A 22956-nucleotide genomic window follows, 5' to 3' on the forward strand; every position below is an offset into this window, starting at 1 on the left:
TCGGCATGATTTCAGGGATATTTTTGCTTAGGATGAGGGTAAATAAAAAATGTTAAGTTGATTTAAAGACAAATATTAAGTGAATACTAGTATAGGATGTACGCAAAATGGTTAAAAAAAATGAGAAAGTGGAAAGTGAATGATTAGGTTTTGGAAATACTATGAATGAGAAAAAATAAGGTCATATCTATGGTGACCAAACAACCACAGCCTGCTTTTCTGAGAGATTTCCTGAGACGCAGGGCATTCAGTGCTAAAACCAGAAGAATTCCCAGCAAACCAGGACATTTGGTCTATCTATATAACTACAGTTTGGTATTTATCCCACAAACATTTATTGAGCACCTGCATCATTCCAGGCGCTGGGGGCTTCCAAAGAGCCTCTAAGGAGTTGGCAGTGGAATGGACCCTTGGTTCTGCTCTTGTTACTGTTATGTCTGACTTTAAGCAGAGCTCTTCATTTTCACTCCATCTGTTTCTTAGTCTGCAAAGGAAGTGGTTGGAATAAATGATCTCTAAATCCCTTCCAACACTGGGGTTCTTCAATATGAAGCACACAGGACATCTGTTACTGCTAAAATCTCTACTCCCACTAATGTCCAGGGTGAGAAAAGAACAATGAGCAAAGAATGCATGTGATTCTTTTCTTAGCTCTCAATTCCAGCCTGACGTAGGGGAGAAAATGAATGTAATTGAGACTCTCCCCTCTCCTGGGGTCCCAACCAACCACCACCATGACACACTAGGATCCTTTGAAAAGATCTCAATAATGCTTGTTGTTAGGAAATTGGTAGAAGAGAGCCTTCCTTACAGGTTTAAGCAAGTAAGTTTCCATGAGAAGCACCTGAAGAGTTCATCAGAGAGAGGAGAGATGTTTATGATGCTCAGAGATACAGGGTGCTCCAACAGTGGTTGTGTTTGGAAGTGAAAAGGAATCTTTGGTGGTAGGAATAGGATAGGTAATTTAATCAGTTAAGAGGCTCTTGTTTGGAGCCTTATTTGTCTTCATCAAATGACCTTTTGGAGTTAGCAGTTTCAGGCAAGTTATGTTTCATAAGAGTGTATCTCCTTGACATCTGACTTTGTGTAAAATCATCTTACAGTTATGTCTTGGAAAAGCTATCTCACACAAATCATTATTTATACAAAATTTTTCCAGAATCAGTTTAATGTAACAAATGTCTATTGACTGCCAGTTATGAGCTCAGTTCTGTGAAGTCAGAAGAGCAATGAGGATCTCAGTTGCTGGGAGCCGTGGCTAAGGAAACATGACAGGAATCCAATCATCACATTATACTGATGATGCTATTTGTGGAAAACCTGAGGATTTTTATCTGGAACCAAGGTTCACTTTGTATGAGATATGGCAGACAGCAGAGGCTTTGGGTATGGAAAGTCTAAGTTTCTAGGCTCAGAGAACTTAATTCTCAGGAGTCAGGTCTTTTTTCATAATGAAATTCTAAGACTTGATATGCCCAGACTTCTTCCAGGCAGAATTCTCTCTAATTATAGTTCCCCTGAGTTACTGGTGTTTAGAATCATAACGTTGAGAGAGAGAGAGATTATGAAAACAAGTCCATGTCAGTGGGGGTATAGCTCAGGGGTAGAGCATTTGACTGCAGATCAAGAGGTCCCTGGTTCAAATCCAGGTGCCCCCTGCATATTCTTCATGCCTTAGAAAAATACGTATTGATTTTGACTTTTATCTTCTGTGGCTCATGGCTCTTTGAATAATCACTAATTTCCCTTTTGTATATGCCAGGTGGCAGACTATGTTCTTTATGTTAATTACCTCCTTCATTTCTCATCAAAATTTTACAAGACACATTATCTCCATTTTGCATGAGGAGTCTGAGATTTGGAGATGCTACAAAGCTCAGGTCCAGGATTTGAACTCAGAGCATGGTTCTCAATGACTTCATTATACTACTCATTCTGTTCTCCTTCTGTTAAAAGCTTTGTCACAAAATTCCACTTAGCAATGCTCCCAAGGTGCTAGAATGGTCCATAGAGTTTTAGAACATTTGGCTGCAGGGCAAACCCAGTAACTTAGTGACGGTGCCCACACTTTACAGTGTCCTGGGGGCAGTCAGGGAATAGAGTCCTTGTTCACAGAACACTGGATAAACATGAACTGGCCTAAAGTTTAGGGAACTGCACTCCTTTCCTGATCTAAAGCTTGAGGACTTTCTATTACCTTTCCATCCCCAGTTCATTGCCTGCAGCGAGTACCCCACCTTGGGTGCCTGCATTCTGGACCCAGGCTGGGGCCAGAGGTCAGGCCTTAGTCTAGGTTTAACTCCTGCCTGCAGCTTAGGCACTGCTGCATTTTAAAATCAGCTTGAATGACATACACTGAGCCCCTACTACATGCCAGAATTGTGCAAAGTGTGAACCCAGAAGTGAATAAGACACAGCCCCTGGACTCAGTGTGCTCTCAGCCAGGAAGCAGGCCTGTAAAATAAGAAGTCAGACAGCTGTGAGCTGGACCGAGCTGGGCCAGCTTCAGGAATGCAGAGGAGGCAGCTATTACCTCTGTCCAGAGGAGGGAGGTTACAGGAGGCTTCCAAGAGGAGCTGATGGCAAGTCAGGGTCTCATAGAAGAACAGCATCGTACCAGAGGGAGGGTGGAGGAGAGGCAGGGGTGCGGTGAGTGAGGGTTGGGTCCCAGGCAGAGAAAACTGCATGGGCAGAGGCTGGAGCCAGATGGATGCAGTTGGAGGCAGCTGGAGCACAAAATGTGCTATGGGGAGTGTCAGCAGAGGAGGCTGAAGCTGAGGAGGCAGACAGGGATCAAAATGTAAGAACCCTTGTGCTGAGAGTCTTGCAGTTTATCATGAAGGCCTTTAAGAGGAGTGGCCTAGATGCACTTGGTTTTAAAATGACTGCTGTGGAAGCAGTAGGAGATGGATTTCAGGGGTGGAGGCTGGGAGGCCATTTAGGAGGTGGTGGCACTGTGGTGCCAGAGTGGGAGTGGGATTAAGTGATGTCAAAGCTAAAATCAGCAGTACCCAGTGATTAACTGGCACTGGGAGGAGAGGTTGGAAGAAGCTGAGTTATGTTACATGCTTTGGCCAAATGACAGTACACAGTGGTGTCACCAACCAAGACAGGGAGGAGGTTGATCAGATGGTTACATAGGCAGGCCTGGCACCCAGCTCTGAGCCCACAATGAAATCCTGGTCCCACCACCTCCCAGCTGCATGGCCACTCTGTGCCTCAGTTTCCTTACTTGCAAAATCAGTATACTAACAATAATACCTGTCCTGTGGGAGTTTTTGGTGATGATTCAGCAGGAAGTTATGGCTAGAACTTTTAGTACTGAGCCTGGCACATAGCAAATGTTTAGTAAATATAGACTATTATTATTACCACAAAGCAAAATAAGAGTAGATGCAGGTTTGAGCAGGAAGGCAGCAAATGTAGCTTGGGGCACACTGGGTTTGCAACTGAAGTTTCTGTAGAACCTCAGAGTGGAGCGGCTGGGAAGGGTCGTCTACAGCCCTCAGAGAGCTGTGACCTGGAGCTCTGGGGGCTGTGGGCTCCTTAGCTTCACAGCAGCTGCCAGGCTTCATCAGGGAGAACTTACTGCAGTGACAGAGATTTCCTTGACCTTTCTTCTCAATCTTGGAGATACACAGATTGAAAGTTCTCAGGCTGGAACTCAAGGAACTAGGAGTCAGTGGTGTTCAAAGGTGAATTTTGGACTTCTTAACTGTTTTTTTTTCCAGCTGTAAATGAGACTGTTCACCTGGATGAGATCCCCTTGAAAATCTGATGAAATCATGTACAATATACAATCCATGCACACATACAATATTTGCCTGTAATTCAGAGTTGTACATAAACCTCTGTAGTCCAGTTGTGAATTCCCAGTTAAGACCCCCTCCATGTCCAATACTTAATGGCAACCCATGATATTTACAACATTCACTGATGTGCCTGGAGATTTATGGGCAGTTGGTGGTGTATTTTAATCACTGGAGGGTTAGACTGAGAATAGAGCACTGAGCTTTAAGTTCTGAGAAGAGAATGAACATACATGCTCTGGGGAAAGTAGGAGGTGACGTGGCTAGAAGGGAATCAGGCATGAAATTAAATCTAGCAGGAATCTCAACCACACAGATATTTATGAAGTATGATGAAACTCATACAAGTGGAATAAGGGCTTATAGGGGGCATTAATAGCATCAGGGGGTATAGCTCTGTGGTAGAGCATTTGACTGCAGATCAAGAAGTCCCTGGTTCAAATCCAGGTGTCCCCTTTTTTTTTCTTTTGTTCTTCCTGGCAGCTTCTTTAAAAGACTGGATCTAGGGTGAGTTAAGCAAGGTGCCTAGGGCTCAAAATTTAAGGAGGCACTCACTCTCAGGTTCATGGAGGCGCCTTGGCTTATTAATTCCCTCACAGTAGAACTATGTGCTCATGTAAACCCACCCTGCCTGCACTAGACACACACAAACACAGCCACACACCCAGAGACACCCAAAGACACCCCCATACCAGATGTCCCCCAATCACACACACACACAGATCCACACACAGACACACCAATAGACAAAAATATACACACACATGCCCTTTCTCATATGTACCTTTATTTCTCTGGTCCTGTATATTCAGGTCTTATCAGCCAGAAATTTCCAGTTTCCTTTGTACAAACTTTTTATATTTTAGCAATTTTAGAGTTACAGAAGAGTTTTAATGATAGTACAGAGAGGTCCCCTATAACTTTCACTCAGCTTCCCCTAATGTTGACAAGCTTACATAACTGTGGCATATTTCTCAAAACTATGAAACACCAGTGCAGCACTATTAACCAAACCAAAGACTTCATTCAGATTTCACCAGTTTTTCCACCAGTGCCTTTTTTTCTGTTCCGGGATTCAATACAGGGCACCATGTTGCATTTAGTCGTAATGTCTTCTTAGTGTCCATCAACTTCTAACAGTTGCTCAGCCTTTCCTTGTGGGTTTTTAAAACTTGAAATGCAGTTGATTTACAATGTTGTGTTAATTTTTGATGTATATCAAAGTGATTCAGTTATACATATATGTATAATTCTTTTTCATATTCTTTTCTCTTATGGTTTATCTCAAGATATTGAATATAGTTCCCTGTGCTATACAGTAGGACCTTGTTGTTTATCCATTCTCTCTCTCTCTCTATATATATATCTATTCTATATATCTATTTTATATAATAGTTTGCATTTGCTAACCCCAAACTCCCAGTGCATCATTCTCCTAACCCTTTCCCCCCTTGGCAACCACAAGTCTGTTCTCTATGTCTGTAAATCTGTTTCTGTTTTGTAGATAAGTTCATTTGTGTCATATTTTAGATTCCACATATAAGTGATATCAAATGATATTTGTCTTTGGCTTACTTCACTTATGTCTAGTTCCAGCCATGTTGCTGCATTATTTTGTTCTTTCTATTCCCTTATATATATGTACTACATCTTCTTTATCCATTCATCTGTCGATGGATATTTAGGTTGTTTCCATGTCTTGGCTATTGTGAATAGTGCTGCTGTGAACAGAGGGGTGCATGTACCTTTTTGAGTTAGAGTTTTGTCTGGATATATGCTCAGGAGTGAGATTGCTGGATCATAGGTAACTCTTTCTTTTTTTTTTTTTTTTTTAACTGCACACATGTTTTAATGCTCAATTTAAAAATTAAAAACATAAGAGATAAACTTTTGAAAACCTGTTTTTGGTAACTTTTAACAGATTATACAATCAATTAAATTCCCATAAAATTATATCTGAGTTACAAATTTGTTCATAATTTGGTTTTTGATCACTTCAGACACATTAAAGAATAGCCAAAACATCCAAATACAAATATTTTTTTAGAAAATTCACTGTTACCTGCCTACTTAACATACTCTGAAACTCATCATCATGAATTTAATTCCCTTACTTGTTCTCTTGACATCTACTTAGATTTAGAGTTACCCCTGCTTTTTATATTCCCTAATGGTTTCCTAATGTTATTTTGATAACTTTCCAGGGTTTCAGTAGACTTACAAGAATCTAGGGCTCTAATTAATGGGTCTGGATTTCTACCTGACTAATTTTTTTAAATGTTTGAAGTATATATAATATGCATACATAGGCACAAACAAAACCTACCCATCTAATCAGTCCCCAGAGCAAGAATGATAACATTACTAATGAGCAGAGGGAGTTGATGAAGCAAATATGTTTTACTCAGTTCTTGTTTAAATCTATAGCCATCGTAATGACCCTTGGTCAACTCTGAGAACTAAACTACTGGAATGTTTACATAGTGGCTGGGTAAAGATAGTCTATATGCCCAAAGTAGTGAGTCAAGGTGAGCAAGCATGTTAAAGTAAACATCAAGTTTCATGATGTGTACCCAGGGCCTGGTTTGGGGTTCACACCCATGGCTAGGAAGTGACCAATTCCATTTAGGAACTTTGGACCCCAAGATTCAAGCCAGCTTTCCTGAGCATGCTCATCTCACACATATTCTTGTACTTCCCAGTTGGAGAAGAGGATGCATTCCCTGCATAGGGAGGACAAGAAAGCCTGCTTTTGACCTCTCTAACCTTTGCCTGTATATATCTTTTTTCTGTTATTTCTGCCCTGTATCCTTTGCAGTAATAAATCTTAGCCATGACTAAAACTACATTGGGTCATGTTAGACCTTCCAGTGAATCCCCAATCTAGCGGGTGATCATGGGATGGCTGAGACAACTAGCACCTCAGAAGATCCCTTCTTCCTCCTTTAAAATCAGTATGTCTCCCAAGAATAATTACCGTCTTGACTTCTAACAGCATAGAGTAGTTCTGTTCGTTTTTGAACAATATATATTTGGAATCATACAGTCTGTGCTCTTTTGTACCTAGCTTTTTTCACTCAAAATTTTTTGTGTGAGTCATATATGTTATGTGTGTAGTTGTAGTTTATTCATTTTCATAGCTGAATTGAGTATTTTCATTGACTATATTACAATTTATGTTTCCATGCTTCTGTAGATGAACATCAGGGTTGTTTCTAAGTTTTGGATGATTATCAGTGTTGTTGCTGTGTATATTTTGATTCATGTCTTTTGGTGAACATGTGTATACTATTCACAATAATTCTATTTTTAGCTTTTTGAGGAACTTCTGTACTGTTTTCCATAGTGGCTGCACCAGCTTACATTCTCACCAACAATGTAAGAGTGTTCTCTTTTCTCTCTTTGTGGGTTTTTTTTTTTTTTTGTATACGTAACACTTTTTAAAACTCTGGGTCAGATATTTTGTAGAACACTCCTCACTTTGGGTTTGTCTGGTGTTTTTTCATGATTAGCCTGGGGTTATGTACTTTGTGGAAGAAGATCACAAATGTGTTGTGTCCCTTTTAGTCACATCTTATTAGGGGCAGAAGAAAAACACAGTAGCAATTTACTGCTACATTGGTAAAATATTTAGGTGCCCAGTGTCTGAGGCACATCAGGATACGCCTTCTACAGTGAGAGACACAACACAGAACAAGGCGCATCACTCATTGAGCCTCTTTGGGTTTTGGTGGCGATGTGTTTCTCTGGTATGTTTACTAGATAACAATAACCCATAAGATTGTCAGTTTTTTTTTGTGTGGACCCCAAGGCAAGAAAAGGGTCTGCACACAGGCTGTGGTGAACAGTAAAGATTGGTATCCTTTTCCTGCAAGGTCTGATGCAGGTATGGTGGCCTTGTCTCTCTTGTAGCTATGCCATCTAGCAAAATGTGGCCCTAAGGTCACCATTCCAGTTCATAGCTGCCTTAGCCCAGGAGTGACATACATCACTTCTGCTTACAGTTAGCAGTACAGAACTAGTCATGTGGCCCCAACTACATGCACTTGAGGTTAAGAAAGGTAAGAAAGCATTTGGGTACTTGGTGAGTATGAATTTTCTTTGCCATAACCCATATTATCCATTCCAATATGGACACTTAGTTGGTGACAATACTTTCTGATTCTTCTTGTCAAGTGACTGGCAAGGTCCTTGCACACAGTAGGGGCTCAGAAAGTATTTGGTGAATAACAGCTACTGGCTAATTCGGTGAATGAATAAATAAATGAAGCAAGATATACAAAGAAAGTATATTTCTAAATTATTTGGAAACTAATTTTATTATAAGGCAAGTTTATTATAAGGCGATACCTCTCACATCAGAAAACTACTTATTGCTGATTATCTAAACAATTTCTTAAAAGAGTCAACTTTTTATTGAAGAAGACAATGCTGTCTGTGCCCATCATGTAAAATACAGAATAATAATTGTTTTTACCAGTTTGTTTTACTCTGAGAAATGTTTCCTACTCTACCTCCTTTTCTAAAAGCGTCCACATGGCCTTCAGCCATTGTAAGATCAAAGCACCTTTATTATATAAAATTTTAAACATATATCAAAGAATATAGGAGGGAATAAAAATTGGTTGGCTCTTCACCACTGTCTTTAAAACTGTTGTCTTTTTTATATGTGATGGTGTTTGTACATGTGTGTGTTTTTTTGTGTGAATGTATGTAAATATTTATTAAGCAAAAATGCATCAGGCATATCTTAGGCAGCATCTCAGATCCTCTTGGCCTTGACCATTTCTGAGGCCCTTAACCACCTTTTCTGCCCTGGCTGCTACGTGGGTAACTGACTATGTAAGGACCTGTCAGCTCCACCCAGGCATGCCCTGCAGCCTTCCCTCCTGTCCAAGCTGGATGCCCCGGCCTCCCACTCTTGGCTTCCTTCATGCTTTTGAGGTGTGAGAGGTCACGGGCCCAGTTGGTGCCCCCACATACAGAACCTGGAAGTGTTAAGGAGCTCATGCACTATTGGGAAACCTTTCACCAATGAGATGCAGAAGCTGAGGCTAAAATCTTCTCCTCGTTTCTTAGGACAGATTGGGGATGCAGCTGTTCACACATCCTCTCAAGAGACAGTTTTATGAGATCAAGCAACTAGTGCATTTGTTACCACATGGAGGCCAGCTTGGAAATTCATCTTTGAACTTATTGAAGCTTCCTTCTCTACCTGCTTCCATTTTTCCTCACTCCTGCTCCCTGGGATGGCACTTTCTGAAAAACTAAGAGCACACAAGCTTTTCTCAAACTCAAGGTTCTGGGATACACAGGTACAGCAGACACTCTGGATGCTTTGCCAAATTTCCCTTCAGCCCTTCCCACACAGTTCAGCCTGGCCTGACTCCAACTGCCAGCATCTGCTTCTCTTCTCCTGAGGGTTTTTTTTTTTTAACCAAGAGCCTACTTTGCATATGTTCATGGTAAGGTAGAAGTGCCAGAGAATTAATGGCCCTTGGGAACAGCCCTCAAACTGACTGACAGAAGCTGTTGTTTAAATAACCCTGATTTCTTACACCTTCCACGGGATCACTCTGAGCCATGATGCCTTCCGCCTGGGCTCCACAGTTCCCAGTGGAATTGAGTTGGGTTGTCCACGGTGGTAACTTACATGACGGTACTGTCTTTACTGGCTTTCCCTTTCCTGTCCCACTCCCCCTCTCCTCACCAGTGTGCCCTGCGGTCATCTCTCAAATAAGTTACTAGAACTTGAATTCTTGACTCAAGAGTCTACTGCTGTGGGAACCCAAACCAAAATATCAGCCTAAGATATATTTTTTAATTAATTAATTTGGCTGCATCAGCTCTTAGTTGCAGCACGTGGGATCTTTGTTGTGGTATGTGGAATCTTCTTCTTAGTTGCGGCATACAGGCTTCTCTAGTTGCTGTGTGCAGGCTTCTCTCAAGTTGTGGCATACGGGCTCCAGAGCATATGGGTTCAGTAGTTGCAGCACGGCACACAGGCTTAGTTGTCCTGCAGCATGTGGGATCTTAGTTCCCCAACCAGGGATCGAACCCACATCCCCTGCATTGGAAGGCGGATTCTTAACCACTGGACCACGAGGGAAGTCCCTAAGACATATTTTGTTAAGTTTATATAACTGATTTTTTCCATTTAATAATATATCCTGTACATGATGTTAGATATTCTAAAACTTTTCTAAAATATATGAGTTTTAAGTGCCACATGGTGTTTAACATATGGATTACACAAATAATATGTTGGGCATTTCAGTTTTGCCCAAGTTTCCTATACAACTGTAATTAACCAGCACTAAATGGAGGTGGACAGGCTTTGTCTCTAGGGCAGAGTTACAAATACACAAGCCACAGACAGGTCATTTGTGCGTGTGATGGGAAAGAAATAATCAATGTAGAGATTTCCCCTGACTTCTATTTGACGTTTTTTGAAGGTTGCCATATAACAGGTGTTCTTTAGAAAAAAATCAAAGGAATCTCAATTATATTCTATAATACTTTAAAAGGAAATGAGTTGCATCCAAGCTTTCATCAAACAAGGTACCATCTCTCTCTCATTTCTCTTTGAAAAGAAATGACAGCTAAAATCTGATCATGTGGTACTTCGCTACCTGATGGATTTTGTTTTTCTGTGGGGAAACTTTGGCCTCCTTCTTCCAAAGGGACATATATCTCTGTCACTGTTTTACAGTTAGGATAACTTCTAATGGTTTATTCTGGTTTCCTGAATGATTTGGGGCCAGTTAACCACCCACTGTAAGCTCTGGGTTCTTTTCCTTTGTACATTGGGGATAATAATAATATTCCCCTTACTAAGTTTGATGTCAGAATTGTATAATATAATGTCAATAGAGTACATAGTAACAGCTCAATAAATGAGAGTAATTATTTTCCAGTTACTTCCTTTTCAATGGTGAAGGGAATAGTGTAGAACAGAGGTTGGGGCTTAAGAAATATGAAGGGGCATAAGGGTGGGACATGCAGATGTCTAATTAGATTCAGGGAACATGAACGGTTCTCTGCTCAAAGCGATTTTCTGTACAGATTCTTCCTGCTGTGACAGACCATGTCCCATAGCCCTGCATAATCCCAGCCTTCTTACCTTGCTCAGTGCTTCTCAAAGTGCCCCAGAAGCACCAGCAACACCTGGGAACTGATTAGAAATGCAGATTGCCAGGCCCGCATTTGAATTTTAGGCTCAGAATCTCTGGGTGAGGGCAGCAATCTCTGTTTAAAACCATCTGCTGATGAACATTAAGGGCTTGGGCCTTTGTATCTGGCCTGCCCTGGGGTTCCTGCCTGATTCAGGTCCCCCCTCTTACAGCCTTCATCCTGAGATGTTACTATTTGCTCTGTCTCAATTATGTATCCCTTTCCAGCTCTGATTTTGACACCTCAACTTTTGAGTTGTACTAAGACCTTTGATCTGCCATAGGATGTGAGTTCTACTTGTTTGTTGGTCCTGTATCTGGTGGCTCCAGACAATTCATCCTTGGGCCATTTAGCCACTGGGACCTCAGTCTGCCTGGAGCCAGACCAGGAAGCCAATATTTCTACCAGGTTTTGGCCCCTGTAGGAGGACTGGCCCATTACTAGCCCAGCTTCCAAGCTCAGTCCTGTCCCAGGCTCTGCAGCAATGGACACCACATCAGGGAAATAAAGGAACCTCTGGATTCATAGCTCTGTCTCCAGGGCTCAGTCCAACATGTGGTTCCTGTTGCTTTGAGTGCCCCCAATTTCCACCTGAGTCCCTGTCTTCATTCCCAGCTCAGTGTCCCCTTTCCTCTTGGGCTGGGGCCCTGCTTCTCTCTTATTAGTCTTAGTGGCTGGAGTCTTATTGTTCTCAGTATATTAGTTACTACTGCTGCATAAAAATTTACCCCATCACTTACTGACTTAAAACAATGATGAACATTTGTCACCTTACACAGTTTCCGAGGGGCAAGAATTCAGAGGCAGTTTTGCTAGGTGATTGTGGCTCGGGGTCGTTCATGAGGTTGCCATCAAGCTATTCATGAAGGAAGCCTTGGCTTGGCTGCTTTCTAAGGGGCTCACTCTAATGCTGGCTGTTGGCAAGAGGCCTGAGCTCTTTGCCATCCAGACTTCTCCACATGAGTGCCTGAATATCCTGAGGATGTGGCAGCTACCTTCCCCTGCATAAACCAACATTTCTGTCACATTTTATTTGTTAGAATTGAGTCATTAAGGGCACTCCACACTCAGGGGAGGAGAATGACTCTGTACCTTCTGAAAAGAGAAGTGTCAAAGAATTTGTGGGCTTATTTTAAAACCACTGGAGTCAGTCTTTGGGGAAAAACTTCCTTCTACATACCACCCAATTTTTAAGATGCTCTGCTCTGCTGGCCTATTCTGGCAGATTCTAGACGCTGACTTTTATTTTGGGCCAGGTAACTGCACCTCCCACCAGACAGAGAGCCCCTCTTACCTATTTTCAGTGTTCAACCCAGGTTGGTATTGATATCCAAGGGGTTTTATCTCTTTATAATGATAAGATTCAGTCATAATTGATCACCTGCTGTGTGAACTGATAACTGGTTTATTGTTGCCTTTTTCTAACTTGGCGCATCAGACATGTCCTAACACAATCAAAGCCTTTGTCAATAAGAGATTGAGTTAATAATTATTTTGTATGTTAACCAGGCTCAGGGCTGCCACATAAATATATGCAGTTACAACATCATGCAAAGCTGCCCATCTGAGCAGGGGAGTAGTAGCTGAAATTCAGGATGCACTCCATTAGCTGAGCTAGTCTGGGCTGCATGTGCCTACAGGGAAGGGAGACTTTGTTTTTATTTATTTATTTTTAAGTGTATTTTATTGAAGTATAGTTGATTTACAATGTTGTGTTAATTTCTGCTGTACGGCAAAATGATTCACTTATACATAAGTATAATTTTTTTCATATTATTTTCCATTATGTTTTATCACAGGATTTTAAATATATTTCCCTGTGCCATACAGTAAGACTTTGTTGTTTATCCATTCTATATATAAAAGCTTACATCTGCTAACCCCAACCTCCCACTCCATCCCTCTCCTGTCCCCCTTCCCCTTGGCAACCACAAGTCTGTTCTCTATGCCTGTGAGTCTGTTTCTGTTTTGTAGATAAGTTCATTCGTGTCCTATTTTAGATTCCACATATAAGTGATATCATATGGTATTTGTCTTTTTCTGACTTACTTCACTTAGTGTGATCATATCTAGGTCCATCCATGTTTCTGCAAATAGCATTATTTTTTCTTTTTTATGGCTGGGTAATATTCCATCTCTATATATCTATATCACATATTCTTTATTCATTCATCTGTCAATGGACATTTAGCTTGTTTCCATGTCTTGGCTATTGTAAATAGTGCCATTGTGAACATAGAGATGCATGTATCTTTTTGAATTATAGTTTCATCTGGATATATGCCCACAGTGGGATTGCTGGATCATATGGTAATTATATTTTTAGTTTTTTGAGGAACATCCATACTGTTTTTCACAGTAGCTGCACAAATTTACATTCCCACCAACAGTGTAGGACAGTTTGAAGGCAGCCTTTTTCTAATGTGCGTGAATGTGCCATTAATTTCCTGAGCATTAAACCCTCAGGGCTGTGCCCATCCAGTGTGGATATCTTTTCTAATTCTCACAAAGGTGTGTATGAGCTAAGAGTGGCCTGGTTGGGTCTCTTTTTGTTGTACACAACAGAAGCCCAACTCAAATTGGTGTTTGCAAAACAGGAATTTAAGTGAAAATCTAGGTTTCATATTTGGCTTCAAACATGACTGTACCCAAGTCATGTTACCAGGAATCTGTTTCTCTCCCTTTTTTGGATCTGCTTTTCTCTGTGTTTACATTATTCTCAGGAAGATTCTCTAAGTTGTGGCCAGTTGACCAAGTTGACCTCCTTTTCTCTTAGCCATCCAAGGACAAAAGGATGTTTGTCTTCTGGATACTTCCAGAACAAGTCCTGTGATTAAGTCTCACTGGCCTGTTTCTGAACCAGTCATGTAGCAATGGCCACGGAATTTTGTGATTTGACTGTGTCTTCATTCTTTGCCTATTTCTAGAGCTGGGGAGTTGGTTCTGCCCATTCAGACCACACTAAGATTGGGAGTGGGTGGTTATCTAGAGAAAAAGTTAGATGCCTTTATCAGAAAAGGGAGGGTAGATTGAGAACAAGGCATTGCAGCTGCATCCATTCACCAAAGTGTCATCATGGGGTGGAGCAGCAGAAGGCGGCTGATAAGGTGATGAAACCAAAGCTTGGGTTTTGCCCATTATCCTGTGGTGGCCACAGGTTCCCTGCAGGCTCCCTCTCACAGCTCAGTGTGGCCTCCTCATGTAAGCATTGTAAATGGCTCTCTCACACAGCTTCTACATCTTATCTCATTCCATTTCATTTCTCATCCAGTTTTGCTCAGGATTCCTTGATGTCGCCAGGCTTTTCCTTTCTTGCTCTCATGCTGTCTCACTTCAGAGCTTGTATTCTGAGGAGCAGGAGCTGATATTCACAAACCCGCAGCTGCAAAAAGGAGACCCCAAACACAGTAAGTTAAGCAAAATGAGAAGACAGAGAAACACACAGCAGATAAAGGAGCAGGTAAAAACCCACCAGACCAAACAAATGAAGAGGAAATAGGCAGTCTACCTGAAAAAAATTAAGAGTACTGTTAGTAAAGATGATCCAAGATCTTGGAAATAGAAAGGAGAAAATACAAGAAATATTTAACAAGGACCTAGAAGAAATACAAAACAATCAAACAATGATGAACAACACAATAAATGAAATTAAAAATTCTCTAGAAGGAATCAATAACAGAATAACTGAGGCAAAAGAACAGATAAGTGACCTGGAAGATTAAATAGTGGAAATAACTACTGCAGAGCAGAATAACAAAAAAGAATATAAAGAATTAAGGACAGTCTCAGAGACCTCTGGGACAACATTAAACGCACCAACATTACAGTTATAGGGGTTCCAGAAGAAGAAGAGAAAAAGAAAGGGACTGAGAAAAAATTTGAAGAGATTATAGTTAAAAAATTCCCTAACATGGGAAAGGAAATAGTTAAGTCCAGGAAACACAGAGAGTCCCATACAGGATAAATCCAAGGAGAAACATGCAAAAACACATATTAATCAAACTATCAAAAATTAAATACAAAGAAAAAATATTAAAAGCAGCAAGGGAAAAACAACAAATAACATATAAGGGAATCCCCATAAGGTTAACAGCTGATCTTTCAGCAGAAACTCTGTAAGCCAGAAGGGAGAGGCAGGACATATTTAAAGTGATGAAAGGGAAGAACTTACAATCAACATTACCCAACAAGGATCTCATTCAGATGTGATGGAGAAATTAAAACCTTTACAGACAAGCAAAAGCTAAGAGAATTCAGCACCACCAAATCAGCTTTACAACAAATGCTAAAGGAACTTAGGCAGGAAACACAAGAGAAGGCGAAGAGACTGACAATAACAAACCCCAAACAATTAATAAAATTGTAATAGGAACATACATAAGGACAACTACCTTAAATGTAAATGGATTAAATGCTCCCACCAAAAGACATAGACTGACTGAATGGATAAAAAAACAAGACCCATATATATGCTGTCTACAAGAGACCCACTTCAGACTTAGGGACACATACTGACTGAAAGTGAGGGGATGGAGAAAGATATTCCATGCAAATGGAAATCAAAAGAAAGCTAGAGTAGCAATTATCATATCACACAAAATAAACTTTAAAATAAAGACTATTACAAGAGACAAAGAAGGACGCTACATAATGATCAAGGGATCAATCCAAGAAGATATAACAATTGTAAACATTTTTTCAGTCAACATAGGAGAACCTCAATACACAAGGCAAATGATAACAGTCATAAAAGGGGAAATTGACAGTAACACAATCATAGTAGGGGACTTTACACCCCACTTTCACCAATGGACAGAGCATCCAAAATGCGGATAAATAAGGAAATACAAGCTTTAAATGATACATTAAAAAAGGTGGACTTAATTGATATTTATAGGACATTCCATCCAAAAACAACAGAATACATGTTCTTCTCTAGTACTCATGGAACATTCTCCAGGACATATATCTTGGATAACAAATCAAGACTTGGTAAATTTATGAAAATTGAAATCATATCAACTATCTTTTCTGACCACAACACTATGAGATTAGATATCAATTACAGGAAAATATCTGTAAAAAATATAAACATATGGAGACTAAATAATACACTACTAAATAAACAAAGAATCATTGAAGAAATCAGAGGAAATCAAAAAACACCTAGAAACAAATGACAATGAAAACATGACGACCCAAAACCTATGGGATGCAGCAAAAGCAGTTCTAAGTTGGAAGTTAATAGCAATACAATCCTACCTGAAGAAACAAGAAACATCTAAATAAACAATGTAACCTTACACCTAAAGCAATTAGAGAAAGAACAAAAAAAACCCCAAAGTTAGCAGAAGGAAAGAAATCATAAAGATCAGATCAGAAAGAAATGAAGGAAATGATAGCAAAGATCAATAAAACTGAAAGGTGGTTCTTTGGGAAGATAAACAAAATTGGTAAACGATTAGACAGATTCATCAAGAGAAAAAGGGAGAAGACTCTAATCAACAGAATTAGAAATGAAAAAGGAAGAGTAACAACTGACACTGCAGAAATACAAGGGATCATGAGAAGTTACTACAAGCAACTATATGCCAATCAAATGGACAAAATGGAAGAAATGGACAAATTCTTAGAAAAGCACAATCTTTTGAGACTGAACCAGGAGGAAATAGAAAATATAAACAGACCAATCACAAGCACTGAAATTAAGACTATGATTAAAAATCTTCCAACACACAAAAGCCCAGGACCAGATGGCTTCACAGGAGAATTCTAACAAACATTTAGAGAAGAGCTAACACCTATCCTTCTCAAACTCTTCCAAAATACAGCAGAGGGAGGGACACTCCCAAACTCATTCTATGAGGCCACCATCACCCTGATACCAAAACAGACAAAGATGTCACAAAGAAAGAAAACTACAGGCCAGTATCACTGATGAGAACAGATGCAAAAATCCTCAACAAAATACTAGCAAACAGAATCCAGCAGCACATTAAAAGGATCATACACCATGATGAAGTGGAGTTTATCCCAGAAATGCAAGCATTCTTCAATATATGCAAATCATTCAATTTGATAAACCATATTAACAAATTGAAGAAGAAAAACCATATGGTCATCTCAATAGATGCAGAAAAAGCTTTCCACAAAGTTCAACACCTGTTTATGATAAAAACTCTCCAGAAATTAGGCATAGAGGGAACTTACCTTAACATAATAAAGGCAAACCTACAGCCAACATCATTCTCAATGGTGAAAATGTGAACCCATCTCCACTAAGATGAGGAACAAGACAAGTTTTCCACTATTATTCAACATAGTTTTGGAAGTATTAGCCACAGAAATCAGAGAAGAAAAAGAAATAAAACCAATCAAAATCAGAAAAGAAGAAGTAAAGCTGTCACTGTTTGCAGATGACATGGTGCTCTATATAGAGAATCCTAAAGATGCTACCAGAAAACTACGAGAGCTAATCAGTGAATTTGGTAAAGTTGCAGGATACAAAATTAATGCACAGAAATCTCTTCCATTCCTATACACTAATGATGAAAAATCTGAAAGAGAAATTAAGGAAACACTCCCTTTTACCATTGCAACAGAAAGAATAAAATACCTATGAATTAACCTACCCAAGGAGACAAAAGACCTGTATACACAAAACTATAAGACACTGATGAAATAAATAAAAGATGATACAAACCGATGGAGAGATATACCATGTTCTTGGATTGGAAGAATGAACATTGTGAAAATGACTCTACTACCCAAAGCAATTTACAGATTCAATGCAATCCCTATTAACCTACCAATGCCACTTTTCACAGAACTAGAACAAAAGATTTCAAAATTGGTATGGAAACACAAAGGCCCCGAATAACCAAAGCAATCTTGAGAGGGAAAAATGGGGCTGGAGGAATCAGGCTCCCTGATTTCAGACTATACTACAAAGCTACAGTAATCAAGACAGCATGGTACTGGCAGAAAAACAGAAATAAAGATCAATAGAACAGGATAGAAAACCCAGAGATAAACCCACACACAGATGGACACCTTAGTTTTGACAAACGAGGCAAGAATATACAATGGAGAAAAGACAGCCTGTTCAATAAGTGGTGCTCAGAGAACTGGACAGCTATGTATAAAAGAATGAAATTAGAACACTCCCTAACACCATACACAAAAATAAACTCAAAATGGATTAAAGACCTAAATGTAAGGCCAGACACTATCAAACTCTTAGAGGAAAACATAGGCAGAATGCTCTATGATGTAAATCACAGCAAGATCCTTTTGACCCATCTCCTAGAGAAATGGAAAAACAAACAAACAAACAAAATGTGACCTAATGAAACGTAAAAGCTTTTGCACAGCAAAGGAAACCATAAACAAGACAAAAAGGAAACCCTCAGAATGGGAGAAAATACTTGCAAACGAAGCAACTGACAAAGATTAATCTCCAAAATATACAAGCAGCTCAATATCAAAAAAACAAATAACCCAATCCAAAAATAGGCAGAAGACCTAAATAGACATTTCTCCAAAGAAGATATACAGTTTGCCAAAACACATGAAAGCATGCTCAACATCACTAATCATTGGAGAAATGCAAATCAAAACTATAATGAAGTATCACCTCACACTGGTCAGAATGGCCATCATCAGAAATATCAACATGGTTTCCCTGGTGGTGCAGTGGTTAAGAATCTGCCTGCCAATGCAGGTGACACGGGTTTGAGCCCTGGTCCTGGAAGATCCCACATGCCGTGGAGAAACTAAGCCCATGCACCACAATTACTGAGCCTGCACTCTAGAGCTCACAAGCCACAGCTACTGAAGCCTTCTTGCCTAGAACCCATGCTCGGCACAAGAGAAGCCTCAGCAATGAGAGACCTGTGCATTGTAATGAAGAGTAGTTCCTGCTCGCTGCAACTAGAGAAAACTCGTGCACAGCAATGAATAACAAATGCAGCCAAAAATCAATCAATCAATCAATCTACAAACTGTAAATGCTGCAGAGGGTGTGGAGAAACAGGAAGCCTGTTGCACTGTTGGTGGGAATGTAAATTGGTACAGCCACTATGGAGAACAGTATGGAGGTTCCTTAAAAAACTAAAAATAGAAATATCATATGACCCAGCAATCCCACTACTGGGCATATACTCCGAGAAAACCATAATTCAAAAAGAGTCATGTACCACAATGTTCATTGCAGCTCTACTGACAATAGCCAGGACATGGAAGCCAGCTAAATGTCCATTGACAGATGAATGGATAAAGATGTGGCAAATATATACAATGGAATATTAGCCATAAAAAGAAACAAAAATTGAGTTATTTGTAGTGAGGTGGATGGACCTAGATACTGTCATACAGAGTGAAGTAATTCAGAAAGAGAAAAACAAATACCTTATGCTAACGCAGATATATAGAACCAAAAAAAAAAAAAAAGGTTCTGAAGAACCTAGGGGCAGGACAGGAATAAAGACTCAGACATAGAGAATGGACTTGAGGACACGGGGAGGGTGAAGGGTAAGCTGCAACAAAGTGAGAGAGGGGCATGGACATATATACACTACCAAAAGTAAAATAGATAACTAGTGGGAAGCAACCACATAGCACAGGAATATCAGCTTGGTGCTTTGTGACCACCTAGAGGGGAGGGATAGAGAGGGTGGGAGGCAGACAAAAGAGGGAGGAGGTATGGGGATATATGTATATGTATAGCTGATTCACTTTGTTATAAAGCAGAAACTCAAACACCATTGTAAAGCAATTATACTCCAATAAAGATGTTAAAAAAGAAAGGCAGGAAATAGTCACTTGAGGAGGTTATCCTGTTTCAGGTCATATGTTTGGGGTGGCCCATTCTTGGTTTGGGGTCCTAAGCCTATCAGACAATTACATTTCTCTCTCTACAGTAACAGGTTAAGGAATGGAGTCACAACCCAGGCACAGCCATGAGATTTTAACTTGACTTTGTTTTAAATCTAGGTTTATCATCAACTGGTCTCATTTTGCATTGATTTGTGTTAGTAAAATAGATTTAATAAGGAGGAAATTAACCACATGATACAGACTGGGAAAGAGAAGGCAGCTGAAAACTATTGAGAAGGAGGAGGAAAGACAGGATGAGCAGAAAGCGGAGGAAGGCAACATGGATTGAGGTAGAAAATATACTTGGATCAACCTCTGATCATGGTGTCAAATTTTGGTTAGATATTAGAGTATTGGTAGGTTTGCCAGATTTAGCAAATAGAAATATAGGACACTTGGTTGAATTTGAATTTTAGATAAGTAAGATTTTTTTAGTATAATTATGTCACATTTAAATATTGCGTGGCCATCCTTAAATGTAAGAATATGGAGATTTTTCTTTTCTAGGGTGAATGTGTTATCTTGCGGCATCTGGGTTCTACAGGTGACACTGACTGCAGCTCATACCTTGAGATGAAACTATGGAGGAGCTGTACTTTAAGTTCCTGGAACTTCTGGTCTCTTCCTTGTTTCAACAGATGCTTCAGCATGTTGAAATATTCACATATTCTTTCATACCTCTCCTCTGAGCACTATGACAAAACCTTTTTATTTTGGAAATTCTTCCAATACAAACGTGGAGAAAATCCTCATGAACTTCCATGTCCCTATTTGAAGACTTATTGATGCTTTGTTAATCTTCTTTCATCTATACTCTTACACTCCTTTTATTTTGCCTGAGTGGTTTTTAAGACATCCCAAACTGGGACTTCCCTGGTGGTCCGGTGGCTAAGACTCTGTGCTCCCAATGCAGGGGGCCTGGGTTTGATCCGTAGTCAGGGAACTAGAACCCCCATGCTGCAACTAAAGATCCCGCATGCCACAACTAAAAAAGGATCCCACAGCAACAATGGAGCCAAATAAATAAATAAATATTAAATGTCATCCTTAAATACTACGGCTTTAAAAAAATTTTGTTTCCTTTCCTGTCCTTACGTATATCTAATTGGTTTAATATGGCCAAGATCCCACTTTTCACCTGTCTCCCTTCATATAAAATAGTAAATATAAAATAATGTCTCTCCCTTCACAAGATGATATTCCTTTGTTTTCTCCCTCAAAGCACCCCTATAGTTCATGACTTTCCATTAACTCTGTAGCCTGTTCAGGACTCAAGGGATCTGTTCCACTCTGTGCTGAGGGGTCCTTGGACTGTGGGGGGTGGGAGGAGGGGTGGGGAGAGGGTGGGATTGGAATGATCATCTTTCTCTCAAACAACCTTCCTATGAGAAATACTAATCTTTTCTCTCTTTACTCCTAACTTTATGCACCATGCAAGTCTATACTTTTAAGCATAACTGTTGGATCCTCTGATTTAACATTTAAATATTCCTAGGAGTGGGTTTTTCAAAATGTGCCTAGGATAGGAGTGGGTTGGAAGATGCTGAGGGCAGCATGGCAGAGGACAATTGTTCTCAAACTTCCATGTGCAAAGACCTACCCCCATCCCGAGGGCTTGTTCAAACACAGGTCCTGGGCCCCACCTCAGAGTTTATGCTTCAGTAGGTCTGGGGTGGGGCCTGAGAATGTGCATTTCTTCAAGTTCTCAGAGAATGAGTTGCTGGTAGCCCTGCGAGCATGGTGAGAACCACTTGTATAGTAAAACCTGAAATTATACTATATCTGAAGTGTGGTTATATAAACTTGAAGAAGAATCCTTGCCCTGTGACCTTGGGCAAGTTACTTAGCCTCTCAGGTTTACTTTCCTCATCTGTAATCAACAAATGTTCATTTCTTTTCTTTTTCCAATAGTGACTTGCTGCTTTTTAAGAGCAAGAGCTCACTTTTCTTCATGTTGTTTTGTCAGTTGCAAATTGGACGATGCTTGGCCTGTATTCACCTCTCAGAATCCAAGTTCATCTCAAGTGGAGAGCTGTGGGTAAACAGGAATGACGCTGAGCTCAGGGGATTGTACCCAGGCTCCTGCAGAGAGACAGTGATGAGGAGATGGCTATAACACATTCATTCATTCAGCAAATATTTATCGAGCACCCACTCTGTGCCAGTCACTGTTCCAGCTGCTAGAGATACAGTTAGATGGGATCATGTCCCTAGGGAATGTGCATTCTAGTGGGATGAGTGAAAGGGAACAATCTTGGTGGGGCCCTAATGAAATAGGAAAAATACAGTGATGATTCAACCCCAAACTAATTTGTATTATTGTCTCACAGTTCTGAAGGCCAGAAGTTCAGATTCGGTTTCACTGGGCTAAAGGTAAGTTGCTGGCAGGGCCGTGCCCTCTCTGAAGGCTCTAGGGGAGAAATTTGCCTCCTTGGAATTTCCAACTTCTAGACCTGCTTTTATTGGCTCATGGCCCCTTCCCAATTTCAAATCCAGCAGCATAGTGTTTTCAAACCACTCTGCTTCGACACATCACCTTCTTCTTTTCCTCGTGTATCAACTGAATATAGTATGATATTGACAGGAAGACTGCAGGGTGAAGGATGATCCAGGAGGGATGGGAACAAGGTCTGAAAGCTGTGATTACAACCTGCCACAGGTGTTGCATGAAGTTGCCTAGTCCTGCGGTGATGATGATAAACATTTCTTGGAAGGTTTCCATGCGCCAGGTGTTAACAGGTATTCCCGCTTTAATTCATACTAAACCTTTGTCCTATTTTACACATGAAAAAATTAGACTCCAAGTTCAACATGCCCAGAGACGCACAGTTAGTGAGTGGTAACACCAGGATTACTAGGCAGGCAGCCTGCCTTCAGAAAAGAACCCTAACGAAAGTCTTGCTACTCTGTGTGGGCTGAGGACAAGTAGCATTAGAATAACCCAGGAACTTTTTAAAAATGCAGAATCTCAGGCTCCATCCTAGACCTGCTGCATCAGAATCTGCATTTTAACAAGACCCCAAGTGATTCCAATGCAGGGTATGGTCAGTGAGAAACTACTACCAAGCATGGAACTTAAAATGTAGTGAAACTACAT

The 22956-nt window shown here is 40.2% G+C and overlaps 2 non-coding genes across 2 annotated transcripts; both read left to right on the forward strand.

The window, feature by feature from the left end:
• Window positions 1–1586: 1586 nt before the first annotated feature.
• TRNAC-GCA lies at window positions 1587–1658 on the forward strand. The gene has a single exon. It is a non-coding gene; the product is annotated as a tRNA-Cys (tRNA).
• A 2535-nt stretch (window positions 1659–4193) lies between these two features.
• TRNAC-GCA lies at window positions 4194–4265 on the forward strand. The gene has a single exon. It is a non-coding gene; the product is annotated as a tRNA-Cys (tRNA).
• The last annotated feature ends 18691 nt before the right edge of the window (window positions 4266–22956 follow it).

This window comes from Monodon monoceros, unplaced genomic scaffold (genome assembly GCF_005190385.1).
Source record: "Monodon monoceros isolate NGI ecotype Baffin Bay Population unplaced genomic scaffold, NGI_Narwhal_1 Super_Scaffold_11, whole genome shotgun sequence".
NCBI classification, from domain to species: Eukaryota; Metazoa; Chordata; class Mammalia; order Artiodactyla; family Monodontidae; genus Monodon; species Monodon monoceros.